General features: G+C 33.5%; 1 long non-coding RNA gene across 1 annotated transcript in view; it reads right to left on the bottom strand.

Moving 5' to 3' along the window:
- The window catches only part of LOC149904226 (uncharacterized), a 143,963-nt gene extending 123,451 nt beyond the window's left edge, over nucleotides 1–20,512 (bottom strand). The window contains exons 1-2 of the long non-coding RNA XR_016457335.1: nucleotides 20,051–20,512; nucleotides 19,147–19,387 (exon numbers count right to left, since the gene is read on the bottom strand). This is a non-coding gene — a long non-coding RNA (uncharacterized LOC149904226). The remainder of the gene's footprint in view (nucleotides 1–19,146; nucleotides 19,388–20,050) is intronic.
- Nucleotides 20,513–20,539: the final 27 nt, after the last annotated feature.

The raw sequence follows: 20,539 nt of genomic DNA on the forward strand, positions 1-20,539 counted from the left end.
AATCTTATAAACTCGTAAGTAGGGTGCCAAGGGTAGCAGATGTTCGAACGTGCACATATTATCGCCACGACGTGTACGAACTCCTGATGTCACGTAATGTCTTTACATCGAACTTTGTCCTCCCCGTTTAGCTGCCGTAAATAGAATTTTGATGTTAGGCTACGTAGGAACCTATTTATGTCCTTTCCTACGTAAATATATTTGGTAAATCTAACTGGCCAGCAACTATTAGATAAGAAAAAATGTCACAAAATATGGCTTAGAAGTTTTTCCAGAAGTTTGCCCTTGAAGAGAAATGGATTTTTGCAAATTCTTATTCTTGGAGATTAAAGCAGAATAACAACTGGTATTGCAAGTGTACAAATTTATTATCTGCGTTGATTAAACCATCTTTCAAAACAAAAATATATTTAAACCTAGCCATATCATTATTTTCTAAAATCCTTACATTGGTGACATATTTGTCATGATTACTTGAGCCGCTACCACATCTCCCTGAAACATTATCCTAGCCCTGTAAATATGTTATGATACGAACTTAGTATTTATTATATAAGCCTTTTTGTTGGTGTTCTGCTAGAATAGCCACTGTGGTTTGTAACATAATCACATCAGATAAGACCTTACGCGACCACAGCTTCACGCCGCAACTTCTGTTTTAATTGTTATTTTTGTTTTGTTCCCCTCGTGGCTTCACACCCGTGGTTCTAAGAAAAGATTATCTCTTTTCATTACAATTATACTCTATGTAATAAGCATAGGTATACTAGTTTTGTTAATTTTAAACATAAGGTGCTTAATACACGTAAATATTTAGTGTTCCGCTCATAAATACTAGTGTATCGTGGTATTAATTGATCGTGTACCTAGCATAGGTACTGTAGAATATAACCCAGTCCATCAACAAAAGCAGACGTTTATCAATAAATACTAAACCGACAAATCACTATAGGTACTTTGCCTGTAAAAGGCGCCTAAATCTTTTAAATTGTTCTGCATCTACTGAAAACCTTCACACCTAACATGTCAGTAAAAATTACCTCTTATTATTACTCTATTACTTATCTCAACTTATCACTAAACTGAAGGTAGGTAGGTACAGCAGAAATAGTAGTCTATCTACCACGAGTTAAAAATACAGCATGACAAACGACCAGCACACTAGACATTAATTATGACCTACATACCGTCTCACGTCGGTATAGCATCATTGACATATGACACAGTAATGTCATCAGACGTGCATTTAATCAGAGCACTTGCTAATTGCGTCGCAGTCGGTTAAACGTGACGCGTTCATGACGGAACGGTTATTGCAAAGTCCTACTATAATAACTAGTTATAAATGCGAAAGTTTGTAAGGATGGATGTGTATGTGTATGTTTGTTGCTCTTTCACGCAAATACTTCTAAACCGATTAAAGAGAAATTTAGCACACATATAGAGGGTAACTTGGATTAGAAAGAAAGAAAGAAAAAACGTTTATTTAATGGCACATAGCCTCACACGTACATAATGAAAAACAATTTATAACACATAGGATAGGTTTTATCCCGGAAATCCCACGGGAACGGGAACTATGCGGGTTTTTCTTTGAAAACGCGGGCGAAGCCGCGGGCGGAAAGCTAGTATCGCTATACTTTGCAATCTTTTTCGGTTGTTCGTTAGCACTGGTTGGTATGGGAGGAAAAATACAAATAAAGACATTTTGAAAATTAGAAAACACGTCGGATTGATAGTGGAAAAGGGATTGGTGTTATGTTTTGGTTACAACTTGCACAATCTGTTAAAATATAATATATATAGGTACTTAATGTAAAATATTTCAGATTCTAATAAATTTCTACTACCTATTTTTGTATGTTTGATATGAACCAAGAAAACCTCAAACTATACAAAGCAGCAGTAAAACCATACAAGCGGTTGTTAAAAGCGATTTACTTCCACACCGGAGTTTTCCTGACAGAATAACTTTGCGGGTTGCGACAGAGTGTTGCATTGCAGCTAGTTCCGAGGATCGAAAGCTTTGCGGCGCTTTCCTTTGAGTGTACGAGTTTATTTAGTTATAAGATACTAGCTGTGCCCTGCGGTTTTACCCGCAGTGCTCCACTGCTGTTGGTCTTAGCGTGATGATATATAGCCTATCGCCTTCCTCGATAAATGGGCTATCTAACACCGAAAAAATTTTTCAAATCGGACCAGTAGTTCCTGAGATTTCCGCGTTCAAACAAACAAACAAACTCTTCAGCTTTATAATATTAGTAAAGATATGGTATAAAATCGAGTGTATAGAAGGAAATAAAAAGATACGTAAATTATGACACAAAATTACACATAAGAAAAAATTAAAAAAGATACAATAAAATGTGTATTTCAGTATTGACTCTTGATATAAATACTTTGTAAATCAAAAACTAACACAATTGTTATTAACCGACTTTAAAAGGGGAGGATAAAATTGAAGATATATTATCATGTTGTAGTACATATCATCCCGAAAATATAAGGAAAAAACAAAAAAAACTTACAAACCATATCAAAAACTAAAGTCGCAAAAAGACCCACAAATCCCTATTGATCCTACTTCACCGGACCCTAAGCCTTATATTATAAGGTGCTTAATATATTATTCGACGTATAGGAAAAGATTTCATAATAATTATTTATACATAATAATAAGTAAATAAGACAAAATACGCATATACGATACCTATACGCATTTTTTTTATTGACAATAGGGAGGCGCTTGAACCATAGAAATCTAAATAACAAGACACTAGAAGTCGTAAGCGCGCGTGACATTGTCGCCGCTCAGGTGGTTACCATTCCACAAGTCTGTTCTTCGCTTGGTGGTCGCTTGTTCAGTTGTTTCTGACACGTGCGTGAGTAAACATGGTGTGTTGCAGCATTTCCCAGTGCGGAAATTCTTCCATAAATTGTAATTATACTAATAAAGGAATAACATTTCACCGGCAAGTATTTTTGTTTATAAATATTGCCGTTTTTCCTTAAAATTAAACAATATTTACAAACAATACGAATGACACAGTCAACCGTTCCTCTCATCACGTTTAGCTATACATTGCCTTTTACTATTGTCAACATCTGACAGATCAGTTGTTATAACTGCCAGATGTTATCAAATGACAATTACAAGAAGCAATGTACTGCATTGTTAACGATAAAGAGTAAATAGTCGCAAGCTAGTGATGTGATGTGTTAAAATTTTTCGATATCGTAATACGATGTCTTTTGCGTAATATGACGACTGATGGAATAATTGGATTATATTTTAATTTAAATTCTATTTTATTTTTATAACTGATATATAACTTTTTAAACTAAGTACATCGATACAATCATTTTCGGACAATTTTACTGTCGATACAGAATCACATTAATTAAATATACAATAATGCCATAATGCAAAGGACATTCTTCGCTTAGGTTGACAAAACTATTTTATGTTAAATATATTCTTTGTAGATTTACACAACGCCGTCCTGACATTAAGGACGAATGGATATCCGCGACTGGGAAAAGAAATTGGTTCCCTACAGGCTATAGTAGGATATGTTCAAAACATTTCAAAGAAGATAATTTCAATGGCACAACAAAAAGACGTACATTAAGTAATTGTTATAACTCTTATAATTTTTGGTGGTCTGGCGCGGTTCTGCATCAGGTGTTCGAGATTTTCAAATTTAAACTCTCAGTTTCTAAACCCCCTCCATTTTTTTTAATATATAATGTACAGACACTGTTTTATTATTTGTATATATAGATAAATAAATATTTAAGTACATAACATGTTTTTATTTCTTATACCTATATGTACAGTCTGCCGTGGGCCCACGAGATGAGCCTACCACTGTATTAAAATCAACAACTATATATTTCTTATTTGTTAACTATCACTTAACTATCGATAACAAGGCTGATGAAGTCTTACATCACTAAAGCGTTGAATGAACGTTAATGAAATTTCAACCTTATTTCTATGCGTTGAGGTTAAAAGTTATATCTATCAAAAATTAACGCCCTCTGTTGTCGAGTAGCCGAACTTTTTCGTATTTGAAGTTTCTAAGCAAAAGGAAACAAAACATCTTACGTACCTAGGGATGTTATACTAAAATAAACCGTAAAGTCGTGAGTTAGGGTACATATTAAAATGCGAAATTTATTATTTATGTTAGTTTTCTTTAAAATGAAGCTGTCCAATAAAAGGCATAGTTTACTTGTGTGAACTGTCTAGATATCGTTTTAAATGTGTGGATTTTGGCGACAGTGGTTTTCATACTAATTATGACATTATAGCACTTCTATGTGTCTTGTTATTTAGATTTCTATGCGCTTGAACACAATCTCGCCTTATATAAAATTATCAATCACATTTTGAAAAACTAATTATTGTTTAGGTACCTATGCCCTTGCAGAAGACTACTGGTACTTATAATAATATATTTCCTTGCCAACTACGTTTTACAATAAATCACAAATCCCAAGTGTACTTAACCACGTGCTATAAAAGCAATACATACCATTCAATACATCGCTGGTCGCACATACAATGTATTAAAACCTATATATTAGTTCTCTTAACCACGCAGCAATGTACGAGCAACTAGTTCTATCGTAAATCCGAGGCGAATGACTGATAGTTTATTTCGGTGCTCATGAAACTAACGACGATATGATAATTTGTGTCCAGTGTAAACAAAAGTAATTGCCTCTGTATTTATACAAGAGTTCATTACTTGCAATGATGGACGCGAGCCAAATAATAGGATCGCAGACTTACATTGTAATGTATAGCTATAAAAACATACATCCAATGGATGACCTTCATATTTTAACGAACGAAAATCTAAGGCGATGCATCAAGTTCCAATTTAATTACTGCATAAGACATTAAACGTAATAGTTTGTCATAATAGCACAGAATACATAATAGTAGCTAAACGCTACAGAACGGACACTCGCCGCCTCCCGCCAAAATTAAACTTACCTCACCCCCGCGCGATCAGACATAAAATGGGCCATATTTTTCTGCAAGGACGATACGCAACGAAGATTGACAACATTAATCAAATTGACTTAAAGTAATTTTATTATTTTGGATTTGTGATTATCGTTTTTCGTAGAAAATGGTTAGATATTGTGCTGTTTACGGATGTATTTCATCAGAAAAACGCGAATTTTTTTTTACGCTAGTCACAAATGTGCCAACCATAAAGCGTTAACACACACATTTGCAGTCTCTACAGTGTGACTGTCAAAACGATCATTTTGTATGGAGTGTCCGGGGTGTGATAATAGTTCAATATTCAGACATAATCGCGATACGCACAAATCTGTCTAAAGTGAAAACTTTAATAGCCTACAATAATTGGTCCTTCGAGTCTTTCAAACGAAAGAATACCTAACCTAGACAAGCAGCTGTGTAAAGTGTGCATCTTTCTTCCACCATCTAGAACGTTCTCAAAACTAATCGTCTGGATGCTCTAACGTTTCACTCGAAAGTCTCTGATAGTCACGTACCACGACGCCATAGAACACCCGCCGTAGTTAAATCTTTTGCCGGAAGCCCATAACCGCGCTAGCTCTGAGTTATTGGGCGATAAACGCACCGAATTTGAATATCTCTAGACACCCCTTTTTACAATTTTACTGCACTTTGAGTACGTAACTCGAATACGAGTCCATGTTGGACTGTGGGCTGTTAAATTGTCGTAACGGGTTATTGTTTTTGGAGTAATGGATTAAACTGTCTGACTACTGAGTAGATTGAAAGACTATTGAATTTGGATATGAATAAAAGTCTACAAGTGATTTCTTTTACAATGTAATTCGAATATCACTTGACCAATAACCTACCTACTTTAAGCGTAAATTTCTCCAATAGGGTCAGCGAAGTTTACGACGTATTAACACGTAGACTACGATCATGAGATTACTTTCGAAATTCTTATAAGAAGTATTTTAGCTCTTAGTACTATCTCCTTAATATCTTCTCTCCAACTTTCTTATTTGTACAACCCTTCTTCTAGACAAATACAATTCGTACACGCCAAATATTTTATCCAGTTAATAACGCAGATACGCATTTTTAACGCTCGCCTGCTCCAGACCCTTAGCGGGCCTCTAAATCTTCGCTACAAAGGTGACTACAGTCTAGACGCACTTAGGCCAATTTTTCCACAATACGCCCAATAAAGTACCAAAGAAATGGCTAGAGGGTCATGTTACCCCAAACCCTTCTAACGTCTCGTCTCCCCTAATCCCCTCATAGTGGCCATAAAGACCAATGCCATTCGGCCAGCACTAAAACGACAATAAAACCCGCAATGAATTTTAAATAGCTGTTATGAAAGTTTTTATTGTTATGTAATTTGCTAATGATTGTCTGATGTTTATATTATTGGGGTCGGATGCTTATTTTTATTGGATAATAATCGTGAGTCAAAAAAATATGCGAAGGAGACGTTAACCAATATCCGGTATTAAGACACTAAAATACTCCAAATTTCAATACTCCTGTCATCTTTAGTTGGAACGTTTTACTATACGAGGAAAAAGTGCGATACCCCTATCCTCACTTAGTCGCTTGTTACTTAGTTGATTTGTCGTACATACTTTATACAGTACTGAGAGTCTACACTGCTTATTTCAGCGTACCTAAATAAATAAGACTAGAAACTAGAAAAACTAAAAAGCCTGCAGTAATATCTCACTAAAGCACCTTCACGATTGACTTGTTTAGGAAATAAAAACAATCCCATATTTCAGAAATCCCCCGCACAGACACATTGCCGCACTTCTCACATTATTTGAGCACCGGTTGTAAATCTTTTTTATAACTACCCACCCTAAATAAGTCTAGACGAATTAACAATCCTAGATATTACTTCTGCCTCCGCGCTTCCACATTATTGTATTTTTCCGTAACTCTTGTGTGACAGCCCTAGCGGAGTTATTGTTTATCGCGCAAACTTAGTGTTTATAGTAAACAAAATAAACTAGATACGGATTAAACGACCAATTTCAGCGAATTTATGATACATCTCGCCCTAATTTGTCGACTCGTATATTACTTTTCGAGTCGTATATGATATAAACAATTGCCGTAGATCAAGATGTCTATCGCATAAAGTTGTTATTTAGCGAATACAATTGTAATACTTCATATACTATTTTCTTAGAAATAACCTCAATATACAAGACCCAAATACAAGTAAAAAGATGAGGGACGTTCGTAACAAATTATGTTGTACAAATGGGTGCATATTTAGATATCATCATGGGCATAAAAGAGAAAAACAAAACGCGAATAACACAAAGGACATTTTTGTTTTTCGCTATACTAACAAGATAATGAAGCTTAAAATCTCGATAAAGAGGTTTTACACAACCCAAATATATTAATCATACAAAATTTACAATATTGTGTCCTATTGTAATCAGCAAATCAAAAACATCCCAATACTGTAAAAAAAAAGAATTCTAAAATTCACACACCAATCACGACAATTATCAACCAACTAATAACGCAATATTCATAAACTCTTATCTAAATCTCGGGTCGAGGAACGAAGAAACAAACTCAATCATAAATTAACAACGACCTTTTCAAATGACATTTACCTTTAACTATTGTAAAGGGCAATTAAAAAAACAAAGTTAGATAAACACCGGCGGCGACTTTGGGCTGCCGTGAAGATGTACCGATAAAGGATTGTCGCCACCGACTCAATTACTTACTACTGTCGTGTGTAGAATAACCTTTATTCTTTATAGATAGTATACCTACTGCACGGTGTAGAATAACCTTTATTCTTTATAGTATACCTAATTGATAATGACCAGTTGTATTGCGGTTTTATTTTTTATCATTATATTTATTTATTTATTTATATTGTCGCAAAGCCATGTGACGTGATCACATTTTGGCATTTGCGTGGGTAGGCGGCAGGTATGTCTTTATCAAAACTAGCATATCTATCTGAGCAGTCTTACTACAATTGTCAACTTGTAGGGTATTGGGCAGATGCATTTTATATGTCAACTAGCGGTCCGCCCCGGCTTCGCCCGTGGTACCTACATATTTAAACTATCCTATCTCTCAAGTTGGATCGAACTACACATGGTGTGCGAATTTTATTATAATCGGTTAAGTGGTTTAGGAGTCCATTGAGGACAAACATTGTGACACGAGATTTATATTTATTAAGATAATCCATAATCTTTATCAATATAAAGTACGCGATTGATTCCGTGTGCTATTAATATAATACTACCTACTAATAAATACTTTAACTCTTATTAGTCTTCACGGCGAGCTGAAACCAAGGCAATCATAGTACCTATTACGGAAGAAGTTGCCAATTTCTTCTACGAGACGATGTCTAATGGGACAGACTATTACTTGCATTACGTCCTCTAAAGCATTATTTACATTACTTGATTACCGAACTATTAAACTTTCTTACAATTACTCCACTCACACCGCTAATAATAAAAATGTATCACTCCCAGCGATCCACAATATGCTCCACTTATTCGATCCAAATCTGTTCCCACAATTTATCTATGGAAAAATCTAACAGAAAATTGCGTTTTAAAATCTAAGAAATTCATACAATACAGTGCAGATACAATACGTTACAATAGCGATCGCAATCAGAGGGCAAAAAATTGTAAGAGCGTAGTAATTGAAAAGGGAAGGTATGGCCATCTGTCGCAGACTATATAATGTGACCCGAGTATGTCCGCGGGATTAAGTATCCGAATAATCTAAGAAAAACACTTCGAGACATGTTTTCGGAACGGCTCTACGTGAAATTGCGTTTTGTATTTGTATAGTTTAATTATGAAAAGTCAATACATTGAATAGCGCTATTATTTTATGAAGACTATCTGAATGAAAAGAACCATAAGTAAATAAAGGTCATATGTTGATTATAGTACCTAAATTTAAAAATACACATAATTCTTGTAATAATATTACTATTTTTTAAGATAAATCGGTAAATGGGTACCGCTTTATATGGGATAGATTAAGAATTTAATGATTGCGTAAAATATGTGTTGAAATGAGTCGTATTATAAAACATGCATTGTCACCAATACATAAATAAAGATAAGTACCTATGATATTAGAATATTTTAAAAAGAAAGGAGAAGTAAATTCGCATATGTTAACGAGGTATCAAAATAAACTGTACTTTCCAACATGTAGAATAAATCAAGCAAAAAATAGTGTGATATTTATGACTATTACAATATATAATAAAATAGCGGATAACTTTAAGGATCTCCCAGTAAATATATTTAAGAAGAAACTGACGAAATGGTTAATGGAGAAACAATTTTATGATATTCAAGAACTTATTACATTGCGGAATCTGTGACAAGGAAGAATTAGTGACGTTTAACAATAGTGATTAGTGACGCGAAGAATTTGTGTAGTGTTGGTGTAGTGTAATTTAACTTATTTCCATTTAAATATTTGCACACCCAGAAAGTGGGTAGAATGTATTAGCGCGTTAACATTGTAATAACACCTTTTTTGTAACTACATTCTTGTAAATAAATGAAATTTGAATTTGAATTTGACTTTGATATATTAGATATACCCGGCAATGGCTAAACTCGATTCCAATGCAGGGTTGCAAAGTCAATGTTTTTATTTATAAAATACTAGGTAAGTATAGGGTATATAAGTAGAATTTGTGTGCAACTTATTGAAATGAGTACACATACCTATCCAATACAAAAAATATTATAAAAATCAGAACATAGATACCCATCGTTCCTATAACTAAAGTATATAAATAAAATTAAGGAAATTAATACTCTCTCTCCATCCGATGCTATACTTTGCTCATCTACCTACCTCTACCAACATAGCCCGACATAACAAACAAATTCAATAAATTAACCATTAAGCACACGCCTACAATAAATTCGCAATCGCATCCCTCCACAAAGGGTAGGTAATTCCTTCAAGACAGCACGTGTTCTGATTCCATAAAATGCGACGCAAAAAAAACAATGCACCCTTCTTACAATTATTGAGATAATCCATCTATTGTGAAGAATTTCGCCTTAGGATCTTTTTACAATATTGGCTTCGTCTTAACGTTTAGAATAAACAACCTTTAAATTGTAAAATTAATACCAAAAGGAATATAGAATTGGCTCTATGATAACTTGTATTGTAATGGCTTAAGTACACATTTTTTAATTCTTTGCCTTACGGCCTTTTCATTTCGTGATGAAAATGTTCGAAGAGGGCAAAAACACATTCCCAGCCCAAAACCAATTCTCCGCATAAACGAACTTTTAATGTCTTGAGTTAATTTTATTTTATTGAAGCATCATAGACGTTTTTAATATCCTATACATGCATGTACCTACTTCGTACAATACATTTTTTTAGTGGGGAAATTACTTCGTACAATATCTAGATATACTATACTTTATAAGATGATGCTGAAAGAAACTGCGCCATTACACCGTATTTTACTGTTAACCCAATCGATTCCGATTACATGTAAGTATGGCATCTTACTATCAAGCCATCAAGGGACATTCACACGCACATTCAAAATAAGAGAACCATTAACATACCACACAGACTATATTATACTGACAGCCAAAATTCGCGTCCAAAAATGAGAACGCGTGAGAAATCGCTCGGAGCACGTCTCGAATTACGTACGTTCGGAAACCGGAATGACAGATAATTCGCGGCAAAAAAAGCTGTTAAAAAAGACCACGCAATTTTCTTTACCAATTCAGTTCGGATAAGGCTCGATGCTTATGTCCGAACGGCGCGCTGTTAAAACTTAAAAACTTCAACATTATGAGGGATATACTTTTACGGCTTACGCGTAAAATGTTTGAATAAAGCCAATAACGTATAAGGTCGCCGCCGTATAAATTACTTTTTATTGTTTAGTATAACATGCAATTTATTAATAATATACGTTTATGTTGGCTCTTTTTACAGCGTTTGCTGTAATATGAAGGTAACGTGCGTGCACTTAACATATAGCGACTTAGTGTTAACTAAGTATTATGAAAATCCTCGTCACGCGTTACCATGCGTATTAATTTACAGATACATAGAATAAATATTATGTTTATTATATATACCATACCTACTTATTATTATGAAGGCTGTGCTTAGGATTTTGTATTCCTATTTATTAAAATAAATCAAATTAAATCTATAGTTACTATTCAAAATATAAAAAAGAAAGTCCTTACAATACTTTACTATTCATTCATTAATTTTTAATAGTTTATATTCTACACTAGAATATCGTGCGATATTTCAATATGTAGTACTTACACTGTGTTGCAAAAATAATACCTATAAATTTCAATAAACAACTGTAAGTTGTAACCATTAATAAACCAACAATGTTACCGATACATTTTGTACTACATTATTGTTTTTATGGCTTAATATTACAATTTAAAAAACAAATAACACATGGATTATACAATAATTAACGTGAAGTCACATTCCATCGCATTCTACTATTGTAGATGTATTTTTTTGCATGTCGAAACGGACAGCGTCGGCTCCTCTGATGTCCGTTATGTACTCAAATTACTGAGTAACCACACGTTAGTGATTCTGTGGGACTGTCCCGAAATATTGATCGACTTGGAACAATATATTTGAACTGGAGACTAAGTCAACGAGTTCTATAGAAACTTGTCAAGGATTATGCCATTTGAATGATACATTTACACACATGATATTATATTAACGTGAATTAATGTTTATCATATGCATTATGCAAAATGAAATAAACACACACACATAAAATAAAAATTCATAAGGTATTTTAATACGTTATAACACGTTTTAACGTTCAAGAATAAAATTTAAAATATATATACGTTATCTTATAATATGTTAAATTTCGAAGTCCGTTATTCAACGTAAACATGGTCGTCACACACATGCCTTAAGCTCTCCGTCTTGCATGCGCGCGCGCTGCGATTTTCACGTAAAAAATGGCGGTAATATATAGGATTGAAAAAGTATTAATTGTCTGTTCGTCTTAACGTGGATACGGAACACGCGGTTCATAATGGGTGCACGTTTTTGTACAATTTTATAGAACATAACCCGTCATGGCTTGCGATTTGGAGTTAACTAGTCGGGGTTTGTTATCTTTTATGTCATAAATGAACTATTCCTATGATATAAACCTTTAAGAACAATATATTAACTTTTCTCATTAAATAGTGAACTGTTCTAATCCATGCTAATATTATCGAATCGACACGATGACTGTCTGCTCACGCCTAGTCTCACAAGTCACAATGCTTTAGATTTTTGAATACATGTAACTATAGATATATTAGTTAGGTACTAGGATAAACTATAAGGATTAAGGATATTTTCTGCAGGGGATGAATAATTAATATAGAATGCTATACATTATAAATTACCTACTGCATGCATAATATAGTCACAGAAGCATGAATTGTTATTGTAATAGTATTTACTATAAGATAATTTGATGATGAAAAGCTAAGAAAAGGCATCTTCTTCAAGCCGGGATTCAGGACTAAACTACAAAGCAAACTACGCCACCGGCTACATAATCATCGAATAAGGAGCTACAAGTAAATTATAGCAAATACAATAGTAATGATATGTTTGCAAAAGATTGTACTTCCTGATGTAAATTGAATGTCTTCAGATTAATGGTTGCGCCCACTCTTGCTATATTATATTAGTGTAAGAGCTGTTTCAGACGAACGGAAAAAAATATAAGTTGTGTGTGAAGATGCACTTAGAATAATGTGTAAGCTGATTAATAAATAATATTATAAATGCGAAAGTTCGTGAGGATGTCTGTGTGTGTGTGTTTGTTACTCTTTCACGCAAATTCTACTGAACTGATTACAATGAAATTTAGCACACATATAGAGGGTAACTTGGATTAACGCATAGGATAAGTTTATCCCGGAAATCGCAGGGAACGGGAACTATGCGGGTTTTGAAATCTAGTAAATAATATTCTAGTTTAATCACCGTTCCAATTTGCTGTTAGTAAATTACTGGAAATTATTTTGTGAAGCTCGTACCGAAATGTACCAGCGTATTAGGAAACCTACAGAATGCCTTTGTTAACGATCAGTGTTAATTTATTACTATATCAAATGTAGAAACACATGTAATGTGATTAATAACAGAACGATTATTTTATAATGAACAAACTTTTCACTCACGAATTCGTTTATTTGTACCTTATCTAACTAAAGTCTAAGAATTTCCATCTCCTAATTAACCCTCTCCAAATAAAATGTCTTACTAAATGATCCATCTATCTATGAACCAAAATTTAATATCTACTAAACACCAGTTCAAGCGTAATACATAACATACATACAACATTACATTGACACTTATTACATTGCAGAGTATATACACAATTTTTAGTTCCTTCTAAGCCTACATACACACTTACCCGTGTTTTCAAACTAGCCAGTCAAGTTAATAAAATATCCATCTTATCCGTGCCTCGGACATTACACCGATTCAACTCCAGTACCGCCCGTAAAATACATATTTAACGGCTGTTTAAACCCGTTAAATCTAACGAAAACAATTACGTATAATTCAATGACATCTAGGAAGAAACAATGTAGGAATAGTGTATAAAAGCAAGTATGATAACTGATAACTGATAAGTAACTACAATGATGTTTTACTGATTTTATTTTATTGAATGTCAATGTTTTATGATGTGGTATTTTACATTTTTACTTGAATTACAAAATCCATACAAAAACCATGAATAAAGTCTTTAGAAATTAAAGATTTATTCATTACATTATTTTCCCGACGTTCGCACACTTTGCAGGTGCAGGGAGACACTAGAAAATACTAAAGTCTATTTATTACGCTATTATGGCTAAACCGTTAAACCGATTTATATGCAATTTGGCATGGAGATAGAGAAGATCCGTGCTCTAATTCGTATTACATTTTATAAAAATCTACCGTAACGAGAATATTGAATGTAAATCTGTATTCGGAACTTCACTTATCCTTCATTCTTTTTCAAATATAGGCAACTAGAGGTCCGCCCCGGCTTCGCCCGTGGTACATATTTCGCAATAAAAGGTAGCCTATGTCCTTTCTCGGGTATCAAAATATCTCCATACCAAATATCATGCAAATTGGTTCAGTAGTTTAGGCGTGATTGAGTAACAGACAGACAGACAGAGTTACTTTCGCATTTATATTAGTATGGATTATTATGTCATTGAACTCCAATATTTGATCATTCTATCATAACACGTTACATAGAACAAAGCATTATATGCAGCTATTAATAATACGAACATCCATAATATTACTTACAAGATACATCCCCGTGCACAAAAACCTATCCCAGTACCATATTAACATTACCGCGTAGTTAGTTTCAGCACATTAATTTTTCGTGTAACAAGCGAGTAACGTACATTTTACTATTTATATTATCATTGTACATTAATGTAGGTCGTTACGTACACGCCATCCAGTCTAGACTGGAAGGTGTTTTTTTGTTTGTTTTACGCGACTGTACCTAGTGGAACCCTATACGAACTAGGGTAAAAACAGGTTCTCTGTGCTATCATATTTGCATCTATCGATCTTCATAGTAAGCTACGTAGTCAATTATATTTCAAGTGAAGGTATCAGTGAGTATCAAATAACAATGATCACATTCAAAAACACTTCAACGCTCGTATAGCCACGTATAATACACAATTAATTACACATTGTTCCGGATCAGTTATACAACTTGAATCAAAGACGTTAAAAAACCTTTCAAATCAAAAACGGCACGCGACAGCCAACAGCTTGCAAACCTCGCCAACTGTTTAATCTGCATTACATATAAAAAACACCCCTTTATTTTCGCCCCTACGACGTGTGCATAAAAACAAAATTCGCTTGCCCGACCCCACGGTATCGAAGAACTGGGTACACAATGCATTCGCCGTGCACCAGTTTTTTCACCCGGTTTTTGTAAGACGTTTTGTGCAAATCTTATTCATTGTACAACGAAACCTGGAACACAAAGCTAGACTCGTCTGCGATCACACACCTGGCCGGGGCCGCGGTTCCGAAACGACGTAACCGCCACGATCGTAAACAGATAAATCGATACTATCCTCCGATAAATAAGGGCGCTATTGGTGCGCGGGGTTCGAGTCGCGCCCGTGGCAAACGCTGCGGAACAATGGCGTCTCCGAAACGCCGAGACATTTGAGTTACGGGATGTCAAATATCGGCCGGGATCCGCTCCATTTTCCTTTCAATGCGAATGCAGGTGATGTTACTGTTGGCGCGACGTAAGATTCAATTATTCGCCCATTCATAAAAGAATTATAGATTCCTTCCCCCGTTACTATGCAGAAGGGATGATCGTCTTTCTAGAGGTCCATAAAACGAGTGCTCCTACAAATTGATCGTAAATTACCAGAATCACCATTCGAGTCTGCGGCCGCTAAGCCCGTTATGAGTGTGTCGTAAAATATTCATTGAATACGTTAGCTAGCGGACACAAAGGACTTCGTTAAGTGTTATTGAAATTATATCGATCTTAAATTTTATGCCCGAAAACAGATAATAAACTTTTTATAAATACACAAAGCACTCGAGTTTCTATTCTACTGTATTTATATGCTTCTGTATTTCTATAAGATGCCTGTATTATGTTGAGTCGTTATTATGTCATTATTTTTTTATAATATGTCCTAACTCCTATTGTATAGATATTATTATGTGTTATTATTATGTCTTAGCGTTTACCACATTTGCATTGAATTCATTTACTTTTTATACTTTTTATTAGGTTATAATTTATACACTACTAGCCACTCTTCCGGCTTTAACTTTATTCCTTGTTTCTGGGTAAAGATGTAGATTTTCAATAGTTGTAGATGCCAAATCTATTCTATTTATGATACTGGTATGATAACAAAAATAAATTAAACTAAGTATGTTATATTATGTCTTCTTAAAACTTTCGTATTACAGAAATATAATGTTAGAATGATCTAAATCTACATTCGCTAAAAGATTCAATAAGATGGGCAAACTAATAGTAGGCCGATATCATATAAGATTCCACCGCTCTTATACGATCTGCATACAATCTAACAACCCTTTCCACTTATCATATTATATTGATGATGCTTTCTAGTTTATCTAAACAAAAAATTGCGTTTAAATAACCTAGAAAGCATCATCAATATCGGTTCACCCCAAAGTTCTAATGTAATAACCCAAATTACAATCAAATTGAGAACCTCTCTTGAAGTCGGTTAAAAACCTGACATTTAACACGTAGGCCGAAACAAAACAATCCTTAATCACTGCGTCGCTGATCGCATATTCAAGGGATTTTTATTCCCTACTTCCTTCCACATATTACCATTCCTGGCCTGCGTCCGGTGTTGTTAACCCTGACGAGCTTTTGTTTGTAAATACAAACATTTTAATATGTTTAGCTGGCTGAGTCAGACACAGCTGGTAGCTCGAAATATTTATAACCTAAGTATACTTTAATGTAGCCTTCAGCTTGCAAACCTCCAAATGGCGTATGAATTGAACATACTATATGTATTATTTTCGCATGCATGTTTTGAGAATAAATTAAAAAATAAGAAAGGATAGAAATTAAAGATTTTAACGTATTTTAAATGCGATTTATCACTACATAGTATAAAACAAAGTCGCTTTCTCTGTCCCTATGTCCCTATGTATGCTTAAATCTTTAAAACTATACGCAACGGATTTTGATGCGGTTTTTTTTATAGATAGAGTGATTCAAGAGGAAGGTTTTGTATATAATTTATTATGTTTTAGACAATGCGGGCGAAGTCGCGGGCGGAAAGCTAGTTCATTATATTATTATCCCGAAGTTTCGCACACTTTGCAGCGAGCGTGGTCACAGGGAGACACTGACCTGATATAACGAATAATTAAAATCCGTTAAAATCTTTAACTTCTAAATGTATAATACTCGCGAGAATGTATGAGAACCTCCTTCTTTTTTTTGATTTCGGTTAAAAATAAGAAAGGCTAGCTTGTAGGATCTTTACACATTATAGCTTCATTATGCATTTATCAATAGTTTATCAGTTTTTATCAGTTTTATGAACGGTAGATATTAAACATAATGATAATATGTAGAATGTAGGTGCTAAAAATAGATGCATCTTATGTAAGTAGATTAGGTTTACTCTCTAATTGATACAAGATTGTATGCATTCAATTACATAGACTAGATAAAATATTATATTTTATGTATTATTTAACTAGATAACGTTTAAATAAAGTAAACAACTTCATTAAACGAAATGATTTTGTTAATAGTCTTCATAAAAAATTACAATAATCAACTAGGTACATAATTATATATACATACAAGCTGTGCCCCGCGGTTTTACCCGTGTTACTTCGCTGTTTTTGGTTTTAGCGTAATGATATTTCATATAGCAATATAGCCTTTCTCGATTAATGGACTACCTATCTAATACTGAAATATATTAATTTCAAATTGGACAAGTGGTTCCTGAGATTAGCGCATTCAAGCACACAAACAAATTCTTCTTCTTTATAATAACTACTAGTATGTATTAAATGTGTGATATTTCAATTATTAGGTAGTATGCTAGGCACTAGCATACTACCTAATAATTGAAAAATAGTCCTTAAACCAATGTAATCTTCTTATATATAAAAATGAATCGCAAAATGTGTTGGTAAGCGCATAACTCGAGAACGGCTGAACCGATTTCGATAATTCTTTTTTTATTATGTTCCTTGAAGTACGAGGATGGTTCTTATGTAGAGAAAACGTAAATATTATGTACCACGGGCGAAGCCGCGGCGGACCGCTAGTTGACGATAAATTTGTATACAACGATCGAAATATTAAAACCTTACCCGTTGATTTATAAACCGTCTAAACTGTTACATTATTCCCATGTAAACAATAAAAATTTAACGACATTTCAACTATCACCGATAAACATCTTTACGACATGTCCCGAACTGTTTCCTAAAAGAGCAGCTAATGACCAGTTTGTATTCAGGAAGAGATTATTATTTTTATTCCGTATGCACTTTCTGGGAATGTTAAATGTTTAAGTGATAGTTTTTTTAACACTTTAAGGGGTATACTAATCTCGTATTCTTTGAGCCCAAAACAGAAACTAATTCCTACTAATCCTTGGAATGTTATACACTTGAAAATATGAGATTCGATAAAGTAGGTAGTAGGTTTGGTACATGCCAAAGCAGATAGACAAATAAACACACGTTTAATTTCTATTTTTTTTAACTTCTAATACCTAGAAGCTCTTTAAAATGTCTTATTCATATTGTTGCTATCGATTCAGAATGCACATTTTAGAATAAGAACTTAATCGAATTATTTATTATTATAGCATAGTATAATACCTAGACCTACTATGATTATAGGCAGCTTATTAACAACAAAAAAAATACATTCAAATATTATTAATCGAAGGAGCTAATGAATCGAATACTTGGTAAATATTTAAATAGACAAGTATTTTTACAGTCGATATTTATTCTTTAAAAACTGCCTGGGCTAATCTGAACTAATAAAACTCCTTTTAACACGTTATTTAACATTCACTATCTGCCTGTGAATGTCCGATTAAAACCGAATCGAAGATTAATCTGAGCAAACAGGAAACATCATTGCATCAAATATCTATATGTAATATGTTATAAAATAAATTCACATTTGTATTCCAAATTCATCATGCTACGAAAAATGAAAATCAATAAAATTTTAAGCACGCAAAAAAAATATTTCTATGTTATGTGACGAAAGTCACACTAAAATTGAATAACCGACTTTAGAATTTAAAAATAACGGTCACTTTTAACAAAGTAATTCAAGATTATTAATTTATTAGACTTTTTAGTGCATGAACTAAATAATAAATTATTAAACATAGCATTCCCGTTTTAATACCTACGGCGCCACCTAGCGTGCCATAGAACCAACAACAAAACAGTTTAGTTACGCTTCTCGCCGCTAGATGTCGCTCTAATAAAACGTCAAAACTACGTACCAGCGCCACCTGTTGTGTAGTAGCAGAACTAGCTCAACACTTGACCAGCAATGATTCCATCAACGCCATCTATTAGCACTGCATCCAAAACGCACTTTTCAAAACACAACCATCTAGCACACATCACATAATTTTTTCACGTTTTTAATTTATAATCCACATAAATAAAATGCACTGAATTTATCACATCTCCATAAATGTTGCACTTTTTCTGACAATTTCGAATGTTCAATGAATACATCTGAAAAAAGAAAAAAACACATGTTAGCAAATGACAAAAATACATGCTTTAAAATATTTTCACTGCTCATTTTTTTGTTTCATGTTGAGTGGAGTAATGAATAACGATTTTTTTTTTTAATTTTGGAAATTTTACATTGAAAAAAGTCAATAATTAAAAAATAACGATCACATAGAAGTACAAATTAAATCAAATGAACAGTAAAATAGTTTTATTTTAATGTTTCCCTTGCATAACCCTTGCACATTGCCCTTGCACATTGTGGTATAAAACCATTTTGATAAGCCTAACCTAGATATATTTTACAAGAACCACATGTTAAATTCTATTGAAACATTCGCTTATTTTGCTTTTTATTATCTCGATATATTTATAATTTTATAACCAATACTGTTATAGCAATAACAAAAGATAAGACTGAGCCTTTTAATGAATTATGGTTTTTATATATTTTTATTTAATTAATACAAAATATCTGTATAAAAATATCAAAATATAGTTATTACATTCATTTGAGATTGCACTAGAACATTCAATGTCTATTTTCTAATTATTAAAACGCAATGACCTTCTCTAGGTGTCCTCTAAATAGTGCAAGCATGTGTCATCACTTTGCATGTATTTAACTATTAACTTACTGCAAAAACGCATTTTAATACATACCCCGATCGTGTAGTCTTCCATTTCGTTATCTAAAACATTCATTTTATTCGGGAAAGTTTTTCAGAAAAATAACCAAAATGCATGCACTGATCAACCTCACACGAACTTTTGAACGTTTATTTTTTTTGGAAAAAACACTATTTAGAACTCTTCTGGTGCAACTGACGTGAAGACTATTCTATGCTTCGAAGCACAGAAATGTTAATTAAGTGACTTTTTAAAACGAAAACATAAAATTTCGATGTAAAGTGCAAGCACGTGCACTTTATATGCACTTATTAGAACTATTCACTGAATAAATGTTATAGAACTGTGGTATGCTTAATATGCGGCATAATTACTTTACACTATTTAAACTTTCTATTCTACTGCAAATTATGATAAACTTTATAACCAATTTGAATTACAGCGGCTGAAAAAACTACACAAAGAAAACATATGATCGATCGAAATTAAATTGAAGTGCACATGGACTTGTCTATGCTTCTA

This window comes from Colias eurytheme, chromosome 12 (assembly GCF_061535395.1).
Source record: "Colias eurytheme isolate Ceu_HAF_F1 chromosome 12, ilColEury1 Martin Lab GWU primary, whole genome shotgun sequence".
In the NCBI taxonomy this organism is placed as follows: Eukaryota; Metazoa; Arthropoda; class Insecta; order Lepidoptera; family Pieridae; genus Colias; species Colias eurytheme.